The 25,906-nt window shown below is 37.9% G+C and overlaps 1 long non-coding RNA gene across 1 annotated transcript; it reads left to right on the top strand.

The window, feature by feature from the left end:
- Positions 1-1,549: 1,549 nt before the first annotated feature.
- Positions 1,550-24,921, top strand: LOC129043856 (uncharacterized). Its single transcript, XR_008504555.1, has 5 exons — positions 1,550-1,871; positions 4,710-4,881; positions 7,649-7,886; positions 24,014-24,137; positions 24,668-24,921. It is a non-coding gene; the product is annotated as an uncharacterized LOC129043856 (long non-coding RNA).
- Positions 24,922-25,906: the final 985 nt, after the last annotated feature.

Below are 25,906 nucleotides of genomic sequence, written 5' to 3'. Positions count from 1 at the left end.
TGGGTGGAGTCCTAAAATCACTTTGTAAGGCTAGCATAATCTTGATAAGAAATGCTAACAAATGCAATAACAGAAGGAAAAGCTACCAGCCATTTTCATTCATGAATATAGATACAAAAGTTTTAAATAAAATATAAGAAAGCATTATGACCAGGTTATATCTTCCCGGAAATATAAGATACAATATCATCAAATTTAACATTGATTCATAATAAAAATTTGTTAAAAAAAGATGCAGAAAGAAAAGAAATCCTTATAACATTCTTAGAATAAACAGTTGAAAGTGTTTCCTCTATGATCAGTAAGAGGGCAAATATACTCTCTTTTCAACATTATGCTTTTTAACATAACTTGCTGGTGTAGCAAAGCAAGAAAGAAAATAAAGGATTGGATAAGTGCCCATCAACTAACGAGTGGGTAAAGAAAATGTGGTATATATACACCATGGAATACTATTCAGCAATAAAAAGAAATGAAATGTCTTTTGCAGCAACTTGGGTAGAGTTGGAGGCTATTATTCTAAGTGAAGTAACTCAGTAACAAAGATCGCGTGTTCTCACTTATAAATGGGAGCTAAGTTAAGAGAACACAAAGACATAAGAATGATGCAATGGACTTTGAGGCCTTGGAGGGGAAGGTTGGGAGAGGGGTGAGGGATAAAAAAACCTACATATTGGGTAACTGGAGAAGTATCCTATGAACATATATATTGGAAACTGAAAATGTAATTATTCAACTTATAATTCTTTCAAAATTTATATATAGATTCAACGGAATCTCAATGAAAATCTCAACAGATTGGTTAATGGAACTAGATAAGCTGATTCTAAAATTTTATTTTTAAATATAAAAGGCTAAAAATAGCCAAGATTTTCTTAAAGATGCATAACAAAGTCAGGGGATTCATTCTATATGATATCCAATGAGTATGGCATTGGCAAAAGGCTAGAGAAACAGACTGAGGGCAGGACAGAGGGAGTGAATGAACAGACACACATATATTTGGACACTTGAATTTGGATAAAAGAGGTAATGTAGGAAGGAAGGGAAAAGATAGTCTTTTCAGTAGAAGGAACTGGATCAAAGAGATATTCAGTGGAAAAAAAGAACGAAATTTTACCTCTTCCTCACAACATAAGCAAGTTAATTATTACAGACGAATTACAGACCTAAATGTGAAAGGCAAGACAACATTGTTTCCAGATGATAATATAGGAGATTGTCCTCATGACTTTGCATTAGTGGAAGTGTTATAAACCTACACCCAGATGCCTGTGCTGATGCTGACATGACTTTAAAAGTGTGGGAATTTGCTCAGTCTGCACTCAATGCCTGTCTCATCCAACCATCTTTAATAAGTCATCACCATGTGGCTACCCTTTAAGGAGCAACTAGAACCACTAAGGCCAAAAGAGAATCCTGACATCTGTGAGGTGAAGGAGGAGGGCCCTAGTACCTTTATTTGTGGGTAGAACTGGGCTTCTGTGGCCTGAAAATCTAAGGACCAAACATCAACTTTACAATAAAGAACCTGAGCTCTCATAGAAGGGAGACAATGGTTACATCTTTTCATGGATTCTAAACTCTATCTGCCAGTCACTTTTTGTGTGTGCATTCACTGAGGGTGTACAGAATGGAATTACAGAGGCAGAAGAAAAGAGGTCTCTGCCAAATTGATAGTTTAAAAAATATTTTAGTGGCCTACTTAACTGTAATTTGTTTTAGTTTTAAACAAGAAAAACCTCAGCATGTAAGCAAAGCAGACTGGACTTGAACAGATATGGAATGCAAAGCACACAGGAGAGTCATGGGGGTCCTGAAGGGGGATTAGAAGTTGGACAACTTTTTATGCAATGAACAACGTTGCATTGGTAAGATATAAGAGCATCATAAAATACTCCTTTCCCTTTCTTCTTCCCCCACCTCCCATCCCTAAAATTTCCTCTACCTTTTCCCTGATGTTTGAAATTCCACCTTGGAGGAGTCTCTTTAGTCGAACGTTTGATTCCTATTACAAATGTGAGGCAAAGCAATGTCATTACCTGCATTTTGATATAAATAACTTAATATGGAAAATAAGTTCTGATGGGAAGAAAGCATGAAGCACTAACAGGAGTGAAGGGATGGTTTCCACAGGGCAAAAAGGCAAGAAAACAAGGAGCAGGACTTGAAGGACAGGTGCTTCGAGAAAAAGTGGAGCAGATACATCTTGGCTTGGAATTAGGCAGACAGATGTAGTTCAGGATTGTGGGGTGTCTTGGGGTAGTAACCAATCAGAGGCTCATTTTTCTCACCTGTAAAGTGGGAATATATACTACCTGCCTTTGCTTAAGGACTAAATAAAATAATTATGTTACAGTACTTGATGGAATGTTAGGTCCAGAGTAGGAGTTAATTAAGCATTAGTTCCTATATAGCCCAATTGTTTTGTTTTCTTTTTTAACCAAGACCAGTCTCTTTCTGAGTCAATTCCTTTGCAATATCTTACATCTATCTATGCACTTAAATGCTTTCATTGATGTATGGCTATTGCATGACTTAGGAAAACATTCTTTTTTATTTTATTTTTTTTGAGACAGAGTCTTGCTCTGTCGCCCATGCTGGAGTGCAGTGGCGTGATCTCGGCTCATTGCAACCTCTGCCTCCTGGGTTCAAGCAATTCTCTGCCTCAGCCTCCAGAGTAGCTGGGATTACAGGTGCACCACGCCTGGCTAATTTTTGTATTTTTAGTACAGACGGGGTTTCACCATCTTGGCCAGGCTGGTCTTGAACTCCTGACCTCGTGATCCACCTGGCTAACCCTCACCAAATGCTGGAATTACAGGTGTGAGCCACCGTGCCCAGCAGAAAACATTCTTTAGAAAAAAGCAGAGTGAGTTTATCTGGTATTTCCTGTCTCATAATATTTTTTTGTTACTATCTTTCGGAGGAGCTATCAGGAATCTGAAGAAAATAAAAATATCCTTTTACATTTTTTCTTACTTCAACTTGATAATGTTTCTTATATATTTTCCTGATGAAATGTATGGAGATATTGATAAAACTACATCATGATCTGAAATAATGTGAATCATTTGGAGATGACTCAAGGACAAGAATCTTGAGATAGAAGTCTACATCCCCTAAAAGCAGTGACACCATTTCTTTGAACAAGGCCAAGAGAGAATCTAATTTATTGAAAAGGAACATAGCTATTTCTTTCCCTTTTGAACAGTGGCTTTTAAATATTTTTTTTTCCTTACCACAACCCACAGTAAGAAATACCTTTTACGTTGTGACCTGATACACACACATGCATGGTGTACGTGTGTATCTGAAATAATAGCTTCATGGAATAAAGCTTACCCTTATTCAATTTGGTGCACTCTGAAATGTTCCATTCTACTCTATTTAACTTTTTAAAATGCTGTTTGAGACCATTACATTGATTTTATGTTCCACACTTCAAACATCACTGCTTTAGGGTTTTACTTATTTTGCTTTTCTGAATGGCAAGCCTTTTCAAGATGGTCTTAAATGCACTTAATTTGGTCCTGTTTTCTTTTCTGTGATATTCTGTATCTCTATATACAAATATGAAAAGGAGTTTATTAGCTACAATGGAAGGATATTGAGAAAAATCAATTTATGATTGCCCCACAATTTAAGGAAACTTTACCATCTTTTACATTCCTGGCCCATTCAAATTCTTTCATTCCTCTCTGTTCCTTTCATATTTTTACCAAAGACTGACTTCCAGTTGTTATTAGGCATAACAGGCTTATTAAAGGGAAGAGAGGAGACTAACATTTAATAAGCACCAATTATGTACAAGGTACCTTGCATACATTATTTCTTCCCAATAACTACTCATGGTATTTTTTTATTCATACTTTTGTTGCATATATTATTTCTTTTTTTTATTATCGATATCATTTTTATTTCTTTTTTTTCTTTTTAATTATATTTTTCTTTTTTTTAATTATTATTATTATTATTATTATTATACTTTAGGCTCTATTATTTCTTTCCAATAACTACTTATAGTATTTTTAAATTCAGACTTTTAAGCTTATAAGAAAACAGGGATTTAGAGAGATAAAATAACTTACCCAGGGTCAAAAAGTTCAAAAAGTTCAAAAACCTGGTTTGTGGTAGAGCTGGCCCCCAAACTGAGGCCTGAGTAGGACCAAAATCACTGCAATGTATTTTCTTGATGTCAACATAAAAATCACAAAAAAGAAAAAAAAAAAAAGAACAATTAGACTTATGTTTTTAATCTGCTAACTGTAGGAAAGCATGTGTATATGTTTCTCTTTGAATTGTTGTTGCTGTTGTTGTTGTTAGAGTCTTATATATTTACCAATCATTATACAGACTATATGTTGAACTTCCCAACATGTATTATGTGTATACAGTCTCCCCAGCACACTATTTATTCATTTAGAGTACTCCAGAGCTCATAACCTACTTGCGTAATTTTCCCCACAAGGACTCCATGTCTTCTGTTAGCTTTACAAAGACACACAGGATTCTAATTTATTTGCATCACAACATTTACCTTTATTAGCCCCCTCAATATTGAAGAGAAAATCAAAATAAAATGCTTTCCTTCATAACCTTTAGTTCTAAGCAGGGCCCATTAGGGACTTTAAAATATTCACTTTTGAAGCTGATTCCTGCATTGGTAAACACTTTGCATGACATTAAATAAGCTTTGCCTGTTCTAGGAGACAGTGGATTAAACAGTAGTGCATATCACTTGGCTGAAGTGACAGGAATAAAGAACAGAATGCATCCACTCCTCCAGTCTCATTAAGCTGCCTCTTTCTCCTGAAATTGGATTGGGATTCCAGGACACCTCTTAACCTACAGGAAACACTGGATCTAAAGCTGAAACAGGTACCCAGTGCCTTTTGAAAAATTAACTGCTCTATTGAAATGTAATTTACATACCATAACCCAGTACAGTTTCCACCCACAACAAAATCCCTGATTCTGGAACTTAAAATGAATGGAATAATAAACATAAATTTCATGCTTTCACTAGTTTGCACTCAATCAGTCTCGCTTATAATTTTGCTCTCTCCCTCTTTCCCATTCCCCCCTCCCACCCCACTGCCCTTCTGCCAGGTGCTCCTCATATGCTATATCGACACATCCACTCTGCTATTTCCACTTACAGGCTTTCAAGAATTCCTTACTGATTATGTTTTATTTCAGGGTAGGGGCAACTATAAAATAGCATCATTATACTTGAACACACAGCTATCCCTGTGTTAGGACAGAATTAGAGGTACACCTGGTGCTTTCTCTCAAGAGGAAAGCAAAGTGGTAAGAAGAATGAAGTTTCAGGTATAGTCTTGCACATCGCCATTAACAGTGAATATCAAGTGTTTCTTCATAGAGTTTTGAATGGTGGTATGGATGAAGATGAACGCCAGTGTAGTGACTAGGCGAAAGTTGAGATTACCATTGTACACAGGATGCCACAATGGCACAGTGGAATCATCAGTGTTATTTTCTGAGTAATGTCTTCAATGGTGGTGACATCTTTCTTAAGTTTTGATAGTCTTTCCACTACCTCTCTAGCTCATCTCAGGCTGGCAGACATATAAACATTGTTTAGGATCCAAAATATCCTGTGAAAAATAAGAACAGTTTAACTGTGGTTTCCTCACATTAATTGTGAGCCTACGTGATTCTCAGGTTAGAGTGGGAGACCCCATATGATAGAATGCTCTCCTGGAGATGAATTGATTTGTGTTTTTGACTCCATATGAGAAGAGACATGCCAGATAACCAACTTTGGAACTCACATTTGGGAGGAAGGGATAAGAGGAAGTCCTGGCACCACTGAAGTGAACTCTACTTCCAGAGGTAGGTGCAGGACACGTGGCCCTGCGGTAATGTTAAGAAGGCCAGTGTACCCAGCAATTACGGGGGACAGGCAACATAGAAGCTGCCTCTTGAAACAAGTTGTCTTTCACCCTGAAAAGGAGATATCATCAGGCAACTTACACTTTAGGTTAGAAAAGTGAAAGTTATATAAATCCTGACTCTAGATTCCTGAAAGGAAGAGAGGCCATTGGAAAAGCTGAAGAAGAAAAACTTTAGGGAACTTTTGGCTGTGATTAAAATGGAGGGAGCTACATCTCTGAAAGGACTGCAGAGGCCTGAATGGGAATCTGCATAGTGAGGCAGTATTTTAGAGTGACCAAGAATCTTCCATGGGACCACAAAGGGCAGATTAACAGTAGCATCACAATGTTTAAGTTGTACTGACATTTTTGGACTACATAAGACCCAGGATTTTGGGGATAATTTATGGAGACAAGATGTATCTGTTTTCTGTTGCTGCTATAACCAATTACCACAAACTTAGTGGCTTAAAACGATACAAATTTATTATCTTACAGTTCTGTAGGTTTGAAGATTGAACTGGGTCTCGCAGGGCTACAATAGAGGTGTAGTCAGGGCCACATCCCTCTGGAGACTCTAGAGGCGAACCTGTTTCTTTCCCTTTCCAGCAATTGAGGACTGCCCACATATTTTGGCTGGTGACCCCTTCCTTCAGCAGTGAGGCTGAGTCCTTCTTACACTGCTGCCTCTCTGGTTCTTTTTCTTCTGCCTCTCTCTTCCACTCATAAGAACCCTTTTGATTATATTGAGCTTACTTGGATATTTCTCCCATTTTTAGGTCAGCTGTTGCCAACCTTAATGCCATATGCAACCTTAATTCTCCTTTGCCATGAAACCTAATATTCACAGGCTCCAGGGTTTAGGAAACACATCTACCGGGAGGGCCTCTATTCTGCCTACCACACAAAGGAATCCAAACAGAGAGATACCGAATTTCCTGGTAATACCGTAGGTAGTAGGTAAGAGTGCAAGCAGGCTAAGGTATAGATTCAGCCCTGGTTCCCAACACTAGCTGCATATATAATCCTGTGAAAGCCTTAAAAATGCAAATGACCAGATTACACCCTCAGACATTCTAATGTAATAGATTTAGTATGGGTTCCAGACATTGTAATATTGGGATACATAGATCTGGATAACCCAGGTGATTTTTATGTGCAGGCAGGATTGAGAATCACTGATTTAGGATGAGGAAGTCGATACCTTAACTCTAGAAGGTGAGGACAGAAATCCAGAGCACTCATGTCCTAGAATTCTGTTCTTTTCTAATTTCCATCAGGTATTTTAGTTACATATCCTGTCCCACTTCTTTAATTTACCTCTAGCTATCAAATTTAATATATGAGCTTTAAGTATTATTAGAAGAAATATATGCTTAGAAAAAATGTTATTCTTAATTGCACTTTATACATTTTAATTTACTCTTCTGATCTGTCTAAACTTGTTTTCCAAAAATTGTTTCAACTAAAAAACTATATCATTAAGAGTTTATCAGTAATAGTTTATTTCTTGATCTATACCTCGCTCATTTGTAATGAAGAGTTAAACTATGTTTCATTTACCTTAATGAAATCTATTTTCATGCAGCTTCACTCTACAGTGTTTACTTCATAAACACTTTATGGTATTTGAATCGGTTTATGCATTTTCTATTTTGTTACTTTTCTTATTTTATTTCGTTCTTGCATATAAAATTGTTGGTAGTTGCCATGGCAATTCTAATTGATTTCTTTCTGCTGTTTTGCAGGCTTTTAAAAAGATTTGCACAATACATCCTTCATATTGTTATTTTTATCTCTGTAAGTTTGTAATGGCCTCTATAAAAGAAAGCTGTGTAACAAGAGCATCAGATGTTACTTTGCTCACTGTTGACGGCTGTGAAGAACAGAAGAAAACTAGGAAGAAAACCAAGCTGGGAAGGGCAACGAAGGAACAGGTTAGAGTTCAAAAGTAAAAGTATGTTCCACACAAAAGAAAGAGTTCAGGTACGTGAGTCAGCGGCAATGCAAGGGCAAGAGATGTGCTTTTAGAGAGAATTGAACTTGTCAATGTGACTCAGCTCTGGAAGACCAAAAAATTATGGAGGGAGAGGCAGGAGAGGGAAACCAGGTGAAATGTCACCATTTTCTTTGTTTATCTTCTGGTGGATCTCAAAATCTTCTGTTATTCACACACACACACATACACACACGAGCATGCACTCATGGAATGCATCAGTATATCTATTGTCAAAATCAGCTCACAGTCTCATTTCAGTAAAACAGAAATGTGATCCCTCACAAGATGCTGTGTTGCTAATTAACTGCCTTCTTCTAGGAGATGAGCTACAGTGTCATTTTCAGTCCTACAGATCATAAGAAAAAAAAGAAAGTCTCTTGGGGATCTGAAATGAATTAGATTTGATTTTACATTTACTATAAAACTCCAGAAAATTTACATTTGTTTTACTTACACCATATATTTTTTCCAAAAGTTAATCGCTATGGACTGCAGACAAACATATTAAGGTAAAATAACAAATAACTCTTCTAGAGTAGAATACGGGTAAATTTTAGACACAGACATGTGTACTAAGATGTCTGCACAATGATTAAAGTTTAGTTGTGAATTTGCCTTTGAGATTCCCATTGGCCAAAGTGAAGAGAAAAGCATGATCAGAATCAAGACTCAAAGTGCCTGGAAGGAAGCATTTGTAGGTATGCTGGAAAAACACAATACTTCCAAGAATTGAGATGGAAGAAATTTCTCCAAGGAGAGGATATTTTAATATAATAGACAATGGCCTCAACAATATCCCTGCAATATGAAACAGTATGTTTCACATAGCCACTTTTAAATATTTTTCATCAAGTGAAGCGAAGGGTATAATGCTGGCACACAACTGAGAAACAGCTATTAAATGAGGGTGAAAAGTTCTGAAGACCAGATATTCTGCTCTTGGATTACCTTGGTGATCAGAAAGTGACTCTATGTGGACAGGACTATGTAGCTAGCATACCTATTTTAGAGAACACTTGTGCCCCATCCCATTGCATGGCAAAATCAAGAGATTTGATGAGGTTGTACCCTATAAACCATTTCAGATCCTCAACTTTACAACAAAGAAACATCACCTCGTCCTCATTCACTCAGATGAAAAAAGATCTTGGTGATAGTAAAAATGATATATCTGAGGAACCATTATAAAAATTACATTACACAGGCTTATGTGAAATATGCAAAAGCTTTGAAAAATAAATGCCTAGAATAATCCCCCATAAAACTTTTAGATAGATTATTATGACCCTATTCTTCTGGTACAAACATAAATGTGTTTCCGATAAATGTGTTTTATTATGTTTTGCTTCATATGAACACCCTATTATAAATTCAGGATGGTTAAAAGCAAACTTTAAGACCCTCTCTTCCTCTGGCAGTCAGGACAAGGTTTTTTAAACCAAAAACATACGTTTAAATTTAGCTCCACATGTGCCAGCTAGCTATTGACTGAACACTGACATGTGTTTGAGCTCTAGGGATCTCAAATCTCTCTGCTTCTCTCCTAAGTTCTCTTACACCATGCATCTCTCTCTCTCTCTCACACACACACACATGCACTCTCTCTCTCTCTCACACACACGCACTCTCTCTCACACACACACACGCACACACACACCACATATTGGGAATTCAGAAATTTAGCAGGTAATAGACCTAGTATTCAGAGCAAACACTGTCCTTGATGAAAAAAACAGTATGGAATGATTCTTGGCAAATTCTGAATACCCCTTGAGCTTGTCTTGTTCATTAGCAAATTGTTTTCCTTTGACTGTTTCTCAGTTATGTACATGACATACCAAAAATAGTGATTTTCTCAATCAGTTGCTTCCTAGGTAAGTAAACATTCCACTGGTGGAGTACTGTTAGCAAATTACAGTGGAAATGCAGCTTCGAAAACAGTCTAGTTTTGTTTCTCTTGGTTACTAAATCCTGGGTCAGGTGGCCTTGGTAATGTGCTTTGCAGGCCCCAATGACGGGGAGCGATTTGACCAAGGGCCCCAGCTGGGACATTCTAAAATTCAACCCCACACCTGTGAGTTGTGCCTGTCCATGCTTCCCAGGGTGATTCCAGCCATTGGCTTCATGGGGCAGGGATACTGAGGCAGGCTCATTCCTGGGAGATACAGGACTCCCTGACAGCCTTGCTACCTCAGATGCTTCTACTCAACCTGTCTTTTCTTTCCCCTACACTCAGTGCCAGACTTGCATACGGTCTCCCATTTTCTTTCACACAGACGGTTCTGCCAATAAAACCGTTGCTTGTTTACTTCTGTCTTAGCAGCTATGTCCTGAAGGACCAAGACTGACATAATACACTCTGTTTAGTTTTAAAGGTAAATTGTTTACCTACACTTAAGGAAGTACATCTCCACACACTCAAAGAATGTGGCTCTAAATTAGTCTCCTGCTGAAAATGCCTAACATTGCCACTCAGATTTGGACTCTAGATTGTGACAGATTAAAATTCCTTATAAATGATTTTTTTTCAAAATAAATTCCTAATTCATTCTCTTCTCCAAGAAGCCACAGTGCTTCCTCTAATCCTAAAGTCATCAGTAGACAATCTGTCCTTCCCAATAATGCTGAGATTTTGTTTTCTAGAACCCTGCACTCAGATAAATTATACCTATAAATTGTACCAATTAGAATACATTTTGTGGCCTAAACCTCAACCTTTCATTTGATTGGCAATACTGGCAATATATAGCCTTATCTTGTCACCTAAGTGAGAGATCCATTCTGAACTAATGTGGACATGTCAGTATAAGTTGAAGACCACTCAAGGAAATGCAGCCTTTTTGGGTTCTCTGAAGTAAGTAATAGTCAAACTCTTTTCTCTCTCCTAATTAGGAACCACCTAAAAACAGACAACTGAGTCAGATAGAGGCCAAAAGATCAGCTTTTACATATTCACTAGACCTTGCATCCAGGCCATGGGTAACTATTTGCCCATCCAACCCAAAGTAGTGCAAACAGAAGACTTCTGGCCTAGAGCTCTAGGCCAGAGCATGGCAGAGAATGGTTTATGCATGGAGAGAATGCTATATGTGCCCAATGGGCAAATTCCAGAGAAAAGGGCAAGTACTATCTGAGAACAGACCAGCTTAAAAACAAAAGCACAGAAAAGGTTTCGCTTGTTCTTGACCTCACAACTGAGATGTTACTATTCCTTTATTGCAAAGCAAGAGAGAGACAGAAAGATGCTTCTTAATTCTTTTAAAACCACAGCAATTTTATTTTGTGGGCCATGGTGAAAAGTCAGAGAGAGGCAAATAGTTTGTCTTACAAAACCCCAAGCCCTAATCTGCCCATGGGGAAGTCAGTCGCATTAACCTTTCATGTAAAGGACAGAACGTCACCAGGCCACCTTAGCCATGGGGACAATCAGGATAGTCATTGCACAGAAAACAAAGTGAACTCTTCTTCCCTTCGTTTTATTACTATTCACATGTTTCAGAACAATTCATTCAAGATTCACATAAAGTTAGCTATGGGCTTTTCTAAATAGAGCTCTTACATCTTAAAAATAAATCCAAGGCTTTTAAAGCTCTGTAATTATCTTGTCTATTATCTCATCTGCTGCTTCATCTTTCATTCCCTCCCTTGATCTTTTTTATCTGTATGGGGGGGTTGCCATTTTTGCATAGCTTTTAAAGCAAATTCTGGATATTTTCAGAGATGGGGGGAGGGGTAGGAGAATAGATATGTCACAATTCATGCTACTTACTCATTTTTCTGGAAATTAACTCCTCAAGCACCTGAGGAGTTATAGGCATCTGGGCATCAGATTTTGAATAAGAATTTTAATTGTATTATTTCATCGCTGTGATCACACTTAACAAGGAAAATTCTTACAGTTTCCTGAACTATGGTATTTATGCCTTCACTTAAATAACACTTTAAAACTGCATATTCTCAGGGACTCCATCCTTAATGATTTTTATAACTAACTTAGAGTTTAGTGACCTCTGCAAAGTAAATGTACTTTTCTGATGGGGGAAAATGTATAGAAAAAATGTGGTATGTCTCTGAAAGGAAATCATTTTTGGCTAAAGTATTACTTAAGTAGATGTAAATTTATGCACAGTTTTCTGATTTAAAAAGTATAATATACTCATGCAAAATTTAGAAATTACAAAAAATATAAGATAGAAAAATATATAGTAGAATAAGAATAGTTTTTAAAATTATCATTTGATCCAAGCATTATTAATATTTTGGTACCTTTTTAGTATTTTACACCCCCCACACACATACAACATTTATAAATTTTGAATCATACTAAACAGTTTTATATTCTTTTTTCTCAGTTAACGTTATATTGTGAGCATTCTTCTGTCATTATGTAGACATTAAAATATGTTTTTAATGACAGCATATATAAGAATGAGTCAAGTGTTTTACTAAACCACTCTTAGATATATAACATTTGTTATTCCAAAAATTTTGCCATTATAAATGATGCTGTTATAAACATTTTTATGCAAAGTGTTTTTTTTTCACCATATTGCTTATTAGTGTCATAGGAAATAAAATTACTGTGTTAAAAGGAATAAATATTTTAAAAGCAAAGATCACATGACCAATTATTAACTTACTTTGGGGACAGTCACACGAAGACACTTCCTTTCTAGTTTCAGAATAATTGGGAAGCCAAATTAATAGCCAGAAGGTTCCTGAGGGGAATGTAGAATCAGGGTGGAGGTGGCAGGCAGTCTTGAAGGATCTTTCATCCTAGTCATGGTGAGGCCTGATAGCTATGACTTCTTCAGTTAAACTGATGTCTTTATACTAAAATATTTTGTCATAATCAACCTTATTTATATTGCAATCTAGATAGCTGTTGACTTGCAATATTTACCATATTATGAAGCACTTCAAAGCTCTGGATGTGCCCAGATGACTCTGTACAATCCGCAAAGGCCTTCATTTGTCCCAGCTTCAATGCCAGCAAAAGGGTCACTGCTTGGCCTTGGGCTTTCAGGAAGAGAGCACACTCCTATAAGCCACTAAGAGAGGTGGTCTAGAGCAAGGCACACGGGAGAATTAAGCGTTCATTTGGGAGAACTGAGCATCTAGCCCTCAGGGAAACAGGTTCCCATATCAAAAATTGAAGATGAGAAGGAGATATTGATTGCTTAGATGTAGTTATGATAGCTATTTCTATTGGTTTAAGATAGTTATTTTTATTTTTCCACATGACATACATAAATGATTTAATATATACTCTTGACTATTCTTCTTATGACAGTTTCAGTATGTTTTCATCTCTCTTGGGAGTTGGGGAAGTAGACGTGTATTTCTCACTCTATCTCCGACTCCAACCCTCACCTAAAGGTAGATTTAGAATCAGATGTGAAACCCAATTCAGATTTATGTGGAGATTGAACAAGAAACTAGCAGGGAAGAGAGTCTAGAGCTGTTGAGATATGAGACCTTCACTTGTCTTTATAGTCACATGGATATGTTTGCCTGTCTAAAACGGACATAAGAAAGTCAGGCACCCTGATGTGCAGCTCTTTGGAGGCTAAATTAGATTAACTGGCTCCTTCAATCATTGCCTTCTGGGAGTTTACAGGCTGTGGGAGTATCATTCAACTAGACAGATCTAAAAAATGAAGACAATGAAACAAAATAGTCCACAAATTCCGAAGGGAGCAGATACTTGATGAAGTGAGGACTGTTCAAAATTCACTCAGTTGAAAACTGGGTGACTCATTCCTTCAGAAAATGTTGGTTGAGCATCTAATATATAGTCATAGTAAATTAGACACTCTGAATATTGGGATTAATAACACAGATAGGACCCCTTGTTCTATTCCTTGTTCTTACATTATGATGGGGAGGATAGAAAATAAGCATATAAAAAGGCAGTACAATTTGGAGGAATCATAAGTGCTAGAAGGAAAAATGAAGCCTTGTGAGGGAGTTGAGAGTGATGGGGATGCTTTAATAGCTGGGGAGTCAGAACTGAAGGAAGTGAGAGAGCAAAGCCATTAGGGGGCCCAGAGAAGAGTTCTTCAGGTGGAGGGGACCTCAATGTCAAAGGTTCCGAGACAGGAAGAAGGTTGGTGTGTTTGAGTTGCAGCACAAAGGCCATTTGCATGGACAGAGCAGAGAGAGCAAGGAGAGAATGATTAAAAATGAGATCAAAGACATGGAGGAAACCAGGGCCTTCTAAGTAATGGGAGGAAGTCTAGATTTTATTCTCATTGCTCTATGGGATGTCTCTGGAGGGCATGATCTGAAGAGTAACATAATCTGATACACAATTGGAAAGTATTACTCTGGCTTCTCTGTGGAGGAGCAGGAATAGACACAGGAAGACTATTGGTACTCCTAGTAAGGATGGAGGGTAACCCGGACTGTGGGGATGCAAGGAGAGATGGAGAATACTCAGGTGGATGATAGGTTTTGAGGCAGTCAATTAAAGTTGCTTAGGATTGGATATGGGTTGTGAAGAAAAGTGAGAACTAACAGGATGACACAATATTTGACCTGGCAGCTGAGAATGGGGGCACTAGGGAAGAAAAAGTAAAGGATGGAGGGAAAATAAAAGTTCTGTTTTGGACACGTTAAAGTTTAGATCCCTGTTAGGCATACAAGTGGAACTCTCCAACAGGCAGAAAAGGTACGTCTGGAGTTTAGAGAAGGGGTCGTAGAGAAGGCACAAATTCATGAGTTATTAGAATACAGATGGTGCCCAAAGCCATAGGACTGGGTGCGATAACTTACAGAGAGAGTGTGGGTAGTCAAGAGAGGAGAGAAGAGAGCTGAGTTGGAAGCCTGGCAGTATGCCAACATTTAAAAGTCCACAAGAAGCACTTCATGGAGGTTAAGAAAGAGAAGTCCAGAGAAGTGACAGTCAGATTTGCAAGATGGAGGTCATTGGTTGGATGATTTTTTATCCATGTAATTTATACTCCAACCCATGTTTTTTTAAGAGTGAGAGAAAAGTTATTAATAATTTTGCCAAGACAATAGGTGTAAGCTGAGACTGTCCTGGGCAAACAAGAACATATGGTCACCCTAGGCTTTGGCGATCCTGTTAAGACTGGTTTCAGCAGAGCTGTCGAGATGGCAATCTCATTTGTGTGGGCTGAGAAGAGAATAAAAGGTGAAGAAAACGGAAAGCACAGATGACCTTTTGGAAGGAATTTCATGATGAAGGGAGCAGAAAAACAGGACATGGCTAGAGAGGATATGAAATAAAAGTTTGTTTTTAAATGGGAGAGATAACCTCTATGTATGCTAATATGAAGGATCCAGGAGAGATGAAAAATTTGATAGTGCAGGGGAAAAGGAATGGCTACAGAAGGAGAGCTGGGGAATAAGAAAGGGATTCTGCACACAAGTGGAACGGCTGACATTAGATGTGAGTGGATTCAGCCTGTCCATTGTAACGAGGGGAGGCAGAATATGTGGATACAGGTGTACATCGTTGCTAAATTTGGCAGTGGGATATGAGTTGACGCTATAGCCAAAGCAAGAGAGATTTCACTTTTTGTGAAATCCTCCTTTCCTTCCCATAGGAAGTCACAGTCTACCCATCTGGGGGCAATTTTCTTCATAGGCGTTAAGAAGAGATATGTGAGCTATTTCTTCTCTCAGGAAAATGCCCCAACATGGAGCCTTTAATAGTTTACCAGCAAATGTGGAAATTCTCCCAGGTCCAATTTAGATCTGGCAGAGAAGATGAATATTACTAGTCAGTCAGTAACTGCCTGTAACAGATGTTTTTGTTGAATGTTAACATGAACAGTTCTATTTGGCCTTTTCAAAACTGGAATGAAGAAATAAAAGAAACAGCTAAGGGTACATTGAGACCCAGGTGGGAAAAATCGTTTGACCGGAGCCACAAAATAGAACGTGTAGTAAAAGCTTTAGCACCCAAGAACTGTGTGACCTTGGGGAAATCACTGTGCCTTAATTGTTTGATCTGTAAGAGGGAGAAAAAGAGTGAATATCAAGCAGAGGCAGGTGTTTGTGGATATATGGACTTTCTGACAAACTATTAGTAGGAATTCTAGGAAAATGTAAGCTTTTTGCGGGGACAGCATAAAACAAACCAAGCAAATGAGTATTTCCAACAATTTGATGCCTAAGATTAACTTAGTTCAGATAACTTAGGAAAGAAAACCAGAATTAAATGGTTCAAAATACAAATTGCATTTTTTACAGAGTCAAATCCCCTTGAAAGCAAAGCCTATTTTTCTCTCTTTTTGAATTAAACTTCCATTTCCCTAGTCAGCCAGTACAGTTGCTTAAAGAAAATTTACTCATCTGAAAAATGGTGTATAAATAGCTATTTCCAGAGGTGACTTTAGTTACTACAGACAAGGGCTCACTGCAGTGGAATTACAGTGCAGCTCACCTTTGGTGTTCTCCAGTGTAACAATCACACCTGCTGAGGTTCCATAGGTAGGACCCAGGCCTTCCACCTCTACATGCCACTGTCACAGTGAGAATTCACCTGGACTTGAAGAAGATCAGTGCTCTGTAAATTGATTGTTTACATTGTTTAAGACAAAGTCCCTAGGAACAGGCTTTTTAAAATGGCATAGGAGCAGCAATTTGTGGATGCTACACTACAAGACAGTTTAAAGAACTGGTTAATGTTCTTAGTTATTGATCTTAAGGACCATTCTGATAATGACTAAGCTCAAGCTAGGTGTACCTCCCATCCATTGTATCCAAATCCAGCTTCCCCATTCTTGACAGGGTAAAAGCAAAGGATGCATTGCATAAGCACTTACAGATAAATTCAGCTCATCCTCTTGTGTTGAAAATGCCAATTACTGAGAAACATTTACTATGTGATTATTTACCATCAATAGCATTTGTTTTCCTGTTTTCATTGAAACATATACTTTTTTTTTTTTTGAGACAGAGTCTCCCTCTGTCACCCAGGCTGGAGTGCAGTGGCGTGAGCTCGGCTCACTGCAACCTCCACTTCCCAGGTTCAATCAATTCTCCTGCCCCAGCCTCTCAAGTAGCTGGGACTACAAGCACGTGCCACCACTCCCGGCTCATTTTTGTATTTTCAGTAGAGACAGGGTTTCGCCGTGTTGGCCCGGCTGGTCTTGAACTCCTGACCTCAAGTGATCTGCCCACCTCAGCTTCTTAAAGTGCTGGGATTACAGGCATGAGCCACTGTGCCCAGCCTGAAACATACTTTAAACTTTGCTTTTTTAAAATTAACACAATATAAACTTTGAAGAAATAGAATGAGTAATACGGTATTTCATTTTACATTCTCATTTAGGGTTCAGGTCCAGATGCTTAGAAAACAGTATAGACAATTGGAGCCATTTCCTATGGACATTGACCCACCATTCAGAATCCACCTGTGAGGTACAGAAATAATGATCATTGTGATAAGAACCATCATGGAGTGTAGACAAGGTTATTTTGATAGTTCATAGTCTCTATGAACTCTTACTTTTGGAGACTCTCTTATCTTTTATTACACATATTAAAATGCTCTCATTCCACATTAAATGTAATATATACATGAGTTGAATGGAGTTGCCCTCAACTAGTTGACCTATGTCACAATCCAGAGACATTTAATTAAACACTTGTAATTTCAATGTTGCTGTCTTCCTTGCAATATTGTGTGGCCAATAAAATATTTTTAATCTTTCAAACATTTCTGTGGAGGTTGAATCAAACACTTGTTCATTTCAACATTGCAATTTTCTTTTCCTGTTTTTTTTTTTGAGTCAATGTTTTTTTTTGTTTGTAATGTCTTAAAACACTTCTATGGGTCCATGAAAAACTTATGGAACTATGTATGGCACGGTGCCTTAGGGCTTAAAAGATAAAATGGCCCTAGATGTTGACAAGGACCTTGGCCTTGAACAATGCCTGAAGCTTTAGCTATGTCAAATTTAAGAACAAATTGCACTGTGATGTAATTATTTCTTATGGCATTCCACCTTCTCTTTACCAAATCCAATGAAATAATTCTTCATAACTTTTCATCCAGATTTTGCTTTTCCTTTCCTCTTCCACAACTTTTTTATAGACCCTTATCACGTCAGACACAAACTATTACAATAGACTTTTACTTTGTCTCCCTGCCTGAAGTTCTTTTGTCCTTCAATAGAGGGTGAACAGATTAGCCTTGCTAAATAATTAAGTATATTTAATTAACCAACTAATTAAATTGACTTGTTTATTTTGTAGTAATTTACTATGAATTTTTGCAGTTTAAACATAAATGTTTGGCTTTATCTAAAATAGCTTCTATGTTTCCAAGAAATCTTTTCTACTTACTTTTCTTTGACTATATTTATCACTTTTTCACCCTTGTTTGTCCATTAATCCAGGCAGTCAACAAATATTATTAAGTACCTACAGAGTCTTAGACATCACACTAGTCACCAAGGATTCCGTGATGAATAAAAGCAATACCTGCCTTTTTTATTTATTTTAAATTTTATTTTATTTTAAGTTCCAGGATATATGTGCAGGACGTGTAGGTTTGTTACAGAGGTAAACGTGTGCCATGGTGATTTGCTGCACCTATCAACCTATCACTAGGTATTAAGCCCCATATGCATTAGCTCTTTAACCTGATTTTCTCCCTCCACCATCCCCGACCCCTGCGACAGGCCGCAGTGTGTTGTTCCCCTCCCTGTGTCCATGTGTTCTCATTGTTTAGCTCCCACTTGTAAGTGAGAACATGCGGTGTTTGGTTTTCTGTTCCTTTGTCAGTTTGCTGAGGATAATGTCTTCCATCTCCATCCATGTCCCTGCAAAGGACATGATCTCATTCCTTTTTATGGCTGCATAGTATTCCATGGTGTATATAAGGTAGTCCTATTTTAGAAAGGGCAAATAATAAGATACATATGTCTGAAATGCCACTGGTTCTTTGATAGAGATAAGTACAGACTACAGTGAAAACCACAAAGGAAAAATGGTCTATTCTGCCTGATTTGGGGAATAAAGGGGAGGGGAGGGTGGTTCAGGAAAAGCTTATTTCTGGAAAATGTATAATCATCTGCCTGATATACATTTGGGCAAGGGCACTCCAGGCAGAAGTAGTACTATGAGCAAAGGCATAAAGGCAAGAAAGACATTTTTAAAATATTGTTGGCTGGGCACAGTGGCTCACGCCTGTAATCCCTGCACTTTGGGAGCCCAAGGCAGGCAGATCATGAGGTCAGGAATTTGAGACCAACCTGACCAACATGGTGAAACCCCATCTCTACTAAAAATACAAAAATTAGTCTGGCGTGGTGGCGCCCACCTGTAATCCCAGCTACTCAGGAGGCTAAGGCAGGATAATTGCTTGAACCCAGGAGGCAGAGGTTGCAGTGAGCCGAGATCGCACCACTGCACTCCAGCCTGGGTAACAGAGCAAGACTCTGTCTCAAAAAAAAAAAAAAAAAAAAAAAAAAATTGTTGAATTGATGACTTTGTTTTTATTAAAACCAAAGCATTAAAATTATAATGTTGTTTATTAAAAATAAAATATTTGGATAAAATAATGTTGAGTTCTAATATACTTATTTTTCAACTTTTCAATATTTTTTCAGTTACTTTAATATTCTGGAAAACAACCATTTTAAAAACACATAAAAACATGGCTCTAGGAACATACATTTTTATTGTCTCAGGCTCTGATATGGCTTGGCACAGCACTGTCAGATCTTATTTTTATTTAAAATTTTGACATTTTGTTCATCATGGATCTTTTGCATTAATTCTGATTTTTAAAAAATGTTTCATTAAAAAGTTAGTCATCTTAGTTACTGAGTTTTCTAAGGCCACTTAAATTTTATACTCAAGGCTTCCTTTGTCTTCCCCTAATCCCAGGCCTGGAAAAAGCCATCATATCAGTATTTTAAAGATCACTTTCTTATAGTGATGAGTACGGGTTGCTAAAGACTTTGGTGGTTAAACCCCGAGAAATTGAGTGAAATTCAGTATCTATCATAATAGTTTAGGTGGAAAACCACAGAGGCTTGAACCAAGGCAAGAAAGGAGACAAAAAGTAAGTAGGGGTAAGAGAGGTGCCAGGGGTGAGAGTTAGGGAGAACTTGATAAAAACTGGATGCATGGGAATGTTCTCTCTCCTGAGATTCATGCTCGAAATTCTGATTATTAAAGCCCAACAGAGTCACCTTCCTTCAGGATTTCTTTTTAGGTCATTTCATATCTTTCTCTATGGCAAATTCTTCATTCTTCATGTTTTATCTCTTCACCTACATTATAATCTCTTTGCCGTGAAAGGCCATATCTCATATTTCATTGTTTCTCTTACTATGTTATAAACACAGTAGATGCTCAATAAATACCTGTTGAAAGAATTGCATCATCAATGTTTTTTAACGTCGCTCCAAAGCAGTGCCCGTAATAATTAAGCCAACAGAAGAAGAGTTTGAAACTTCTTCCTTGGATATATTTTTAAGGTTAGAATACTCATTTATCCACCCAAGATGGCATAAATGACTTTTTGGGCCCTTTCCAAGACATGATTAACAGCCCTTTTCTGAAAAGAGTTTTATATATGTTACTGCTAATAGCAAGAGAACTTCTCCTGGGGCCATTTTCCCTTTTATGTGATTACACTGATATTTTAGAGAAAATGAAATTACTGCATCCCAGCTGGGCAGTTCTTTTTGAATTTATAAAATGCAGAAATTGCTATAAGACCATAAAGTTGAATCAGGTCTCTTATCCAATCATCAATAGATAATTTTGGTTTTTATAAGCCATCTTATAAAAGTTCTACTGTGGTTACCAAAGTCAAAAATTTGACATTAGTGTTGCCCTTGGCAACTGAATGCAGAGATTTCTCTGGAAATTATTCCAGTTATAGTAAAAAGATAATTAACACTTAGTTACAGAAAAATCTGAATTTAATGTATCTGAGTGTAGCTTTATCAGATTTCCTCTTATGGTGATATCTTGATACATTTTACCAAAAATTACAATTTTTATTATTCATTATTATCACTATTATTTTGAATGAGGGGGTTTCAGTCATGCTCTACAGGGACTGGATCAGTTCTGTGTATACCCCTCGTATTCTGCCTTTCACCTTCTGAATGACAGACATAATTCTGGAGGTGGAGCAAGAACTTGACGCAGGGGTGAAGTGCTGCACCAGCTTGGATGATCTGAATCTAGGCTTCTGATTTTGTGGAAAAAACAAAATCATTAATATGTTCAAACTACTATTTTTCAATTTACTACCTTTCAGAGCTAAATATAATATCAAACTGATAACAAAATTTGGTATCTAGAAGGGGGATGCTTTCAGTAATCCTAAAATGTGAAACTAAAATTGTGGGAGAAATAGAAATGGGGCTTTGGGTAATAAGCACCTAGAGACTTTAAGTCAGAAAGCTGGTGATATTTGTTAGGTAGTGGCAGAACATTTGATTTAATTGCTGCCTGCTTTACTGGTAATGCAGGTAATTGGCTAAATGAGGTTATACGATAAGGAGAAATGATGGCAAAGATTTTATATATGGATATGTACTAGCTCTACCACCTTCAGCCAAATCTGACTGAAGAGATGACACCAGACTAGAATTACTTGAGCTACAAGCAGAGAAGGGAAGAAACGCCCTTGTCTTTATTTTTATTTATTTATTTATTTTTGAGATGGAGCCTCACTCTGTCTCCCAGACTGGAGTGCAGTGGCATGATCTCGGCTCACTGCAACCTCTGCCTCCCAGGTTCCAGCAATTCTCTTGCTTCAGCCTCCCAAGTAGCTGGGATTACAGGCACCTGCCACCATACCTGGCCTAATTTTTGTATTTTTAGTAGAGACAGGGTTTTGTCATGTTGTCCAGGCTAGTCTCGAACTCCCGACCTCAAGTGATCCACCCGCCTCGCCTTCCCAAAGTGCTGGGATTATAGGCGTGAGCCACCATGCCCAGCCGAAACACCTTTATTTTCTAAAGAATCTTTCCCTGACTTTGGTCTACAAGTTATGGTGAAAAGAGTCCTGAAGGTAATTGGTTCTGTCCTTCAAACTTGAAGCAATTATGAATGGTGATTGACAAATAGTAGCCTACATACTGGTGCTCCACTGGAAGAAGGCACAAAGCCTGCCAGTAGTGATGGGATCCGGGATGTTTCTTCCCCCTGGGAACTGATTGTTTCTAACTGCTTCTGGACAACAGCCATTGAATCCAGGGCAAGAAAGAAGGGCAGAGCATGGAGTCGTGAACATGAAAGAGGAGGTTCCTCAGGCTTGAAATCCACATCTGGATAACATCTTTGACTATTATTATTATTACTTACTTTTTTTTTTTTTTTTTTTTTTTGAGATGGAGTTTCGCTTTTGTTGCCCAGACTGGAGTGCAATGCCATGGTCTCTCCTCATTGCAACCTCCGCCTCCTGGGTTCAAGTGATTCTCCTGCCTCAGCCTCCCAAGTAGCTGGGATTATTACAGACGCCCGCCACCACGCCTGGCTAATTTTGGTACTTTTAGTAGAGACGGGGTTTCACCATGTTGACAAGGCTGATCTTGAACTCCTGACCTCAAATGATCTACCCGCCTTGGCCTGCCAAAGTGCTAGGATTACAGGCATGAGCCACTGCGCCCAGCTGACTGTTATTTTTAAATGCGGACTTTACCAGGAGCAAATAAAGCAAAACTGTTCTAAGTTTAAAGGGAACTATATTTCCAAGGAAGTTTCTTCTCCCTAAGACTGTCCCCAGATTCTCTATGATTAGTAAACCCCTAAAATAGTCCCTGGTTACTAAAAGTACACCAATAGCAAGTTGGTTTTGAATGCTGTGTAGCCCTAGGAAGAGCATCTTTACCAAGCCACATCGGAGGGGAGAGCCAGAAGGGGAGGGGAAGAGGGACTCCGGTAGATCCTTCCAGAGAGAATAAACAAATTCAGCCAGATCGGCCAACCAAGGAACTTACCCATGGCAAGATAGGAAGCCTTTGCTACTCTTGTCAAGCAGAATTGCCTAATTTCTATGATGACTGTGTGCTTTAGTACTGATGACTGTGCACTTTCCAGCCTCTTTTCCAAATGGGCCCTTATTATGGTAGTCCTGCTTCTTCTCCACTATTGTACATGGAGGGCAGACCAATTTTCTTTTGGTTTATAGGCTAGCAGACCCATAACAAACCAAACAAACAAACAACTTTCCATTTGCATCTGATGGAAAGACTGTATATCTCCCACAGCACCTACATTTTAAGCTGGATGCAAGAAATGCAAGAGCCTTTGAGGTTATCTCACTTGGAATGTTCTTTGGAAAGAAACTTGGGCTCTGATAAATGCTTAACAACCAGCTGAGATAGGGTTGTGTAGATCACACACACACACACACACACACACACACACACACGCTATATATTTATTATAAATGTTACTGATATAAAGGATGTGTATCTCATAACTTACAAATAATAATAGTAATATATACAGTACTCTTTATTGTAAACTCCTTATGACCAATTGATTCTTACAGAATGTGTTTTTTGACAAAACAATTGCAAATAAGTGTAATTCCCACATGAATGATCGTTGATATGTTTGTTTTTATGAGTAAGATGAAAATGAAGCAATGAAGATGTAATGAAGAGTATGTCAGAATTTATTTATTCAATGACGAAAGCAACTTTTTTCAGATCCTAGTTGCCAAATACTGAAATAATGTTTCCTCGATTTTTGGTGCTACTTACCATATAGAGGCGATTGTCATAATATACTTTTAGTTTAATTTACATCAGTAATATTTTCTTTATGCTTAAGTCTAGACAATCAATAAACAGAAAGATCAAGCCCTGATTTAGAGTATTTGCCGAATCCTGTGGTATAAATACTGCCACCATGGCTGATTTCAAGATACCAACATGATGTCAATGAGGGTGGAGTTGGATCAAATGGATTTTATCACATCACTTTGAAGGATCTCCATTATACAGATACGATACGTGCAACTTCAAGATCATACATAATAGAAAAATGTGGTAAAATAATTAAGAAGTCATGAATTTTGAGTATATATCACCTTTGTTTTAGATGCCATTTATTTAACTGTAAATGTATATAATTTTGTTTATTTATACTTTTTTAGAGAGGAGGCCTTGCTCTGTTGCCCAGGCTGGAATGCAGTGGTGTGATCATGGCTCACTGCAGCCTCGAACTTCTGGGCTCAAATGATCTTCTTGCCTCAGCCTCTTGAGTAGCTGGAATTACAGGTGTGCACCATCATGCCTAGCTTATATATTCATTCTTAATAATGGCTATCTCTAACAATCAACTCACAAAATGTCTGAAATTTTAACAGCTGGCATTTGTGAGCTGGTACAAGCCTTATTTCCATACCACTAGAAATAAGGGTACATCTGAATGACAGGTAAGCAAGGGGGTAGATTGTGGCAAACCATGCTAGTTGCCTGCCCAATAGTTATCCTTCTATTTTTCTTGACTAATAATAGTGGATGAAGCGTATGTCATGTTAAAAAATGATATTTCTTAGCCTTCCATGCAGATAGGGGCGGCCTTATAACACATCTCTCCCTAATAAGTTGAGTGAGACTTCCTTAAAATCTCCTTAAAAATGGGCAAGAGGAAACAGACATGTGCTTTTTGTTCTTTTCCCATTCCATTTCTGTCGGTCATATTAGGCTACTGCTAATTAGCTAATGCTAATGCTGCAGTGAAAATTTAATTCCCAAATGTCAGCGACTTAACACAACAAAAGTTTCTCACTTCACTTCCATTGCAGGTTGCTGGGGCAGCTCTGATCCACATACGACTTAGGGACCCAGGATGCAGCTGCTTCAACATCTTGTAGCTGTACTATCTGGAATACATGGGCTGCCAGTTGTCATGACTACTCTCCTATGCTTCAGCCCAAAAGTTAAGCACTTTATTTCTTCATATAGCCCATTGGTAAGAATTATTCGTATGTCTTACTACAGGGTGGGCTGGGAGTGTACCTTCATTATGTAGGAAAAAATAAAACATAATTGTGAGAATTATCCAAATGTGACATAGAGGCTCAAAATGAGCACATGCTGTTGGAAAAATGGCACCTATAGACTTGGTAGATGCAGGGTTGCCACAAACCTGCAATTGGTAAAAAACAATATCTACAAAATACAACAAAGCAAAGTGCAATAAAATGAGATACACTTGTACAAGACCAACAAGTGAAACCACGAAGAAGGGTACACAACCAACACATAGCCTTCCTTTGTCCAAGGGAAAGACACACATTCTAAGAAGACAGCACATCAGCCTGGACAACATAGTGATAACCTAGCTCTACAAAAAATAAAATGTATTAGATGGGTGTGATGGCACCTGCCTCTGGTTCTAGTTACTTGGAAGGCTGAAGCGGGAGGATTGCTTGAGCCTAGGAGTTTGAGGCTGCAGTGAGCCATGACTGTGCCACTGCACTCCAGTCTGGACAACAGAGTGAGAACCAGTCTCAAAAAAAAGGAAAAGGAAAAGAAAAAAAAAGATATCACTGTTGTTGTATTGTTGTGTATCCCTAAAGCAGTATCATGAAGGTACAGTTTTTATAGGAGAAATAATTTTAAACATTAATGTTTTCTTTTTTACCTTTCTGAGTATAAGACTTTTACTCTAAATCTGTCATCAGTATCTATTTGTCTGAGGGAAGCTTAGTAATTAAAGCAGAAGGTATGCAAAGAGAAAGAGGAGGTAATATTCAGCTCTTGACATTAGGTTGGATTGTGCAATAAGAATGTCTCGCAAACCAAATTATTTTCTTGAGAAAGAATTTTTCCAAATTTCTTCATGCTCCATTTACTATATCAAGGCCAAGTCTCTCCTTAAGGCTAATCTTCAGTCAGAAAGAAAAAAGATATGATATAGAATTAATAGAAAAACCTACATATCTTGTCCTTGAAAATAGTAGGAAGAGAGAGAAGGAAAGGAGACAGCGAAAGGAAGTGTTGCAACCAGACATAAATGTCTTGGCTTTTCCCTCTCTGGG

Source organism: Pongo pygmaeus, chromosome 13 (genome assembly GCF_028885625.2).
Source record: "Pongo pygmaeus isolate AG05252 chromosome 13, NHGRI_mPonPyg2-v2.0_pri, whole genome shotgun sequence".
Lineage (NCBI taxonomy): Eukaryota > Metazoa > Chordata > Mammalia > Primates > Hominidae > Pongo > Pongo pygmaeus.
The sequence above is the reverse complement of the archived record's forward strand: the minus strand, read 5'-3'. Positions and strand labels throughout refer to the sequence as shown.